This window comes from Chlorocebus sabaeus, chromosome 24, assembly GCF_047675955.1.
Source record: "Chlorocebus sabaeus isolate Y175 chromosome 24, mChlSab1.0.hap1, whole genome shotgun sequence".
NCBI classification, from domain to species: domain Eukaryota; kingdom Metazoa; phylum Chordata; class Mammalia; order Primates; family Cercopithecidae; genus Chlorocebus; species Chlorocebus sabaeus.
The window spans coordinates 22535994-22540787 of record NC_132927.1 but is presented as its reverse complement, the minus strand read 5'-3'; the positions used below and the strand labels follow the sequence as shown (position 1 = coordinate 22540787).

Below are 4794 nucleotides of genomic sequence, written 5' to 3'. Positions count from 1 at the left end.
TCTAGACCTATAACTTGACTAAAGTCCTGGCAGGTCCCTAGGGGTGAGGTGCAGAGGGTGTCCCACAAGCAGGTGTGCTATACTCCAAAAGAACTGCTTGAGTTTTCTAATTTATATAAGCAGAAATCTGGAGAACAGGCATATGAATCATTATTAAGGGTGTGGGATAATGGTGGAAGCAACATAAGGATGGGTTAGGCTGAATTTATTAATATGGGCTCACTAAGCAGGGATTCTACATTTAATGTTGCAGTTCATGGAGATTAAAAGGGTTCTGAGGGTTTATTTGCTTGGTTAGCTTAAACATGGATCAAAAGATGGCCCACTGTGAGTGAGCTGGAAATGCCAATCTCCCTTGGTTTAATGTAGAGGAATGGATCCAAAGGCTTAGGGTTATGGGAATGCTAGAGTGGATTAGTCACTTTAGACCTACTCATCCCAACTGGGAGGGCTGAGAAGTCACACCCTTCACCAATACCTTGTAAAAGAGATTTGTGAGGGGAGCACCTGCTTCCTTAGAGTTCTGTGATTGCTTTTCTCTGTATGCTAGATCTTACAGTGGGAACCATAGTGGCTCAATTGGAAAACATAAAGGCAATGGGAATAATTGCATCCTGAGGTAGCAGGGGCCAAGTGGTGGCACTCAACCATCAAAGGCAAGGTGGACATAGTTATCGTAATGAACATCAGAGGCAAAGTAGCAATCAGAATTGTCTGACTAATGTAGAGCTCTGGCATTGGCTAATTAATCATAGTGATCCTAGAAGTAAAATTAAATGGAAGCCTACTACATTCTTAATTTACATAAGCAGAAAACTTCCAAGTTGAATGGACAAAAGACTAATTTGAATTATAAAAACAGAGGATCACGGCCCCTCAATCGATTTCCAGATTTGAACCAGTTTACAGACTCAGCACCCTTTGAACGAAAGGGAGGCTGGGTACCCTTGAGGAAGGACCCCACTATGCTATTGACAATTTGCACTGTCATCTTTCTCCCATCCTTCCTCAAGAAGACCTCTGGACTTTTACCAGGGTAACTGCATTAGGATAAGGAAACTGATCAGACCTTTAGGGGACTACTAGACACTGGCTCTAAGCTGATAATTTCAGGGGACCAAAAATGTCATTGTGGTCCTCCAGTTAAAGTGGGGGTTTATGGAGGTCAGGTAATTAATGGAATTTTAGCTCAGGTCTGACTTACAGAGGGTCCAGTGGGTCCCCAGACTCATCCTGTGGTTATTTCCCAAGTGCCAGAAGGCATAATTGTCATAGACATGCTTAGCAGCTAGTAGAACCCCCACGTTGGCTCCCTGATTGGTAGAGTGAGGGCTATTATGATGGGAGAGGCCAAATGGAAGCCATTAGAGCTGCCTCTACCTAGAAAAATAGTAAATCAAAAACAATATTGCATTCCTGCAGGGATTACAGAGATTAGTGCCACCATCAATGACTTGAAAGATGCAGGAGTGGTGATACTCACATCTCCATTTAAGACTTCTATTTGGCCTGTGCAGAAGACAGATGGATCATGGAGAATGACAGTGGATTATTATAAGCTTAACCAAGTGGTGACTCCAATTGCAGCTGCTGTACCAGACGTGGTTTCATTACTTGAGAAAATCAACACATCTCCTGGTACCTGGTATGCAGCCATTGATTTGACAAATGCCTTTTACTCCATTCCTGTCCATAAGGCACATCAGAAGCAATTTGCCTTCAGCTGGGAAGGCCAGCAATATACCTTGACTGTCCTACCTCAGGGGTATATCGACTCTCCGGCTTTCTGCCATAATCTTGTTTGCAAAGATCTTGATCGCTTTTCACTTCCACAAGATGTCACACTGGTTCATTACATTGTTGACATTATGCTGATTGAATCCAGTGAGCAAGAAGTAGCAAACAAACTGGACTTACTGGTAAGACATTTGAATGTCAGAGGATGGGAAATGAATCCAACTAAAATTCAGGGACCTTTACCTCAGTAAAATTTCCAGCGGTGTGGGGCCTGTCAAGACATTACCTCTAGGGTGAAAAATAAGTTGCTGCATTTGACCCTTCCTACAACCAAGAAAGGGACACAATGCCTAGTGGGCCTATTTGGATTTTGGAGGCAACACATTTCTCATTTGGGTGTGTTACTCTGGCCCATTTATCATGTCACCCATAAGGCTGCCAGTTTTGAGTGTGATCCAGAACAGGAGAAGGCTCCGCAACAGGTTCAAACTGCTGTGCAAGCTGCTTTGCCACTTGGGCCATATGACCCAGCAGATCCAATGGTGTGTGAGGTTTCAGTGGCAGATAGGGATGCTGTTTGGAGCCTCCGGCAGGCCACCATAGGTTAATTGCAGGGAAGGTCTCCAGGATTTTTGAGCAAGTTCCTGCCATCTTCTGCAGATAACTACTCTTCTTTTGAGAAAGAGCTCTTGGACTGTTACTAGGCTTTGGTAGAAACTGAATGTTTGACTATAGGTCATCAAATCACCATGCCACCTGAACTGCCTGTCATAAACTGGGTGCTTTCTGACCCAACTGGCCATAAAGTGTGGCATGCACAGCAACATTCCATCATCGAATGGAAGTGGCATATATGTGATTGGACTCAAGCAGGTCCTGAGAACACAAATGAGTTACATGAGCAAGTGGCTCAAATGTCCATGATCCCCACTCCTGCCACCCTGCTTTCTCTCCCCCAGCCTGCACCAATGGCCCCATGTGGAGTTCCTTATGATCAGTTGACAGAGGAGGAGAAGACTGGAGCCTGGTTTACAGACGGTTCTGCACAATATGCAAGCACCACCCAAATGTGGACAGCTGCAGCACTATAGCCTTTTTCTAGGAAATCTTTCAAAGGGAAATCTTCCCAGTGGGCGAAACTTTGAGCAGTGCACCTGGTTGTGCACTTTGCTTGAAAGAAAAAGTGGCCATATGTGCAATTATATATTGATTCATGGGTTGTAGCCAGTGGTGTGACTGGATGGTCAAGGAAGAAGCATGATTGGAAAATTGGTGACAAAGAAATTTGGAGAAGAGGCAGGTGGATGGACCTCTCTGAATGGTCAAAACCTACTAAGATATTTGTATCTCATGTGAGTGCTCACAAAAGGGTGACTTCAGCAGAGGAGGATTTTAATAATTAAGTGAATGGGATGACTCGTTCTGTGGACATCACTCAGCCTCCTTCCCCAGCCACCCCTGTCATTGTCCAATGGGCCCATGAACAAAGTGGCCATGGTGGCAGCGTTGGAGGTTACACATGGATTCAGCAACATGGACTTCCACTCACGAAGCCTAACCTGGCTACAGCCACTGCTGAGTGCCCAATTTGCCAGGGGCAGAAACAAACACTGAGCCTTCAATATGGCACCATTCTTTGGGGTGATAAGCCAGCTACTTGGTAGCAGATTGATATATTGATCCTCTTCCTTCATGAAAAGGAAGGTGGTTCGTCCTTACCCGAATAGACACTTACTCTGGATATGGGTTTGCCTATCCTGCACATAGTGCTTCTGCCAAGACTACCATCTGTGGACTCAGGGAATGACTTATCCGACATCATGATATTTCACAGAACATTGCCTCTGACCAAGGCACTCACTTTACAGCTAAAGAAGTGTGGCAGTGGGATCATGCTCATGGAATTCACTGGTCTTGTCATGTTCCCCATCATCCTGAAGCAGCTGGATTGATAGTACAGTGGAATTGCCTTTTGAAATCATAATTATAATGCCAACTAGGTGACAATCCTTTGAAGAGCTGGTACAAAGTTCTCAGAAGGCTGTGTATGCTCTGAATCAGTGTCCAATATATGTTACTGTTTTTCCCAGAGCCAGGATTCGTAAGCCCAGGAATCAAGGGGTGGAAATGGAAGTGCCACCACTCACTATCACCCCTAGTGACCCACTAGCAAAATATTTATTTCCTGTTCCCACAACATTACGTTCTGCTGGCCTAGAAGTCTTAGCTCCAGAGGGAGGAATGCCGCCACCAGGAGACAGAACAATGATTCAGTTAAACTGGAAGTTAAGATTGGCACTTGACCACTATGGGCACCTCCTACCTCTAAGTCAACAGACTAAGAAGGGAGTTACAGTATTGGCTGGGGTGATTGACCCCAACTATCAAGATGAAATCAGTCTACTACTCCACAGTGGAGGTAAGGAAGAGTATGCATGGAATACTAGAGATGCCTTAGGGAGTCTCTTAGTATTACCATGCCCTATGATTAAGGTCAACGGCAAACTACAACAACTCAATCCAGGCAGGACTGAAAATGGTCCAGATCCTTCAGGAATGAAGGTCTGGGTCACTTCAAGAGACAAAAAAATCAAGACCTGCTGAGGTGCTTGCTGAAGGCAAAGGGAATACAGAATGGACAGTAGAAGATGGTAGTCATCAATACCAGCTATGACCACGTGACCTGTTGCAGAAACAAGGACTATAATTGCCATGAGTACTTCTTCCTTATTTTGTTAAGAACGTGTTTATGCATGTATACATTTGTACTGAGAAAATATCTTCATTTTATTTCCTTTCTTTTTTCTTTATCATGTGACATGAGATTTATTGACTTCATACCAGCACTGAAATGTTGTTAACTTTATGTAATAGTATTTGGGTTGGGGGTTGGTGCATTTCCGGTTGTATGAAGGATAGCTGTATTAAGTTAGGCATAATTATGACCTTATTATTGTCTTTATTTGAAGTTATATATCTTTCAGGAGATGTGTATGGATTCGGGTTGACAAGAGGTAGATCTGTGATGGTTAACATTGAGTGTCAACTTGTTTGGAT

The 4794-nt window shown here is 43.9% G+C and overlaps 1 pseudogene; it reads left to right on the top strand.

Moving 5' to 3' along the window:
• The first annotated feature begins 305 nt into the window (after positions 1 to 305).
• LOC140710149 (uncharacterized) lies at positions 306 to 4444 on the top strand (annotated as a pseudogene).
• Positions 4445 to 4794: the final 350 nt, after the last annotated feature.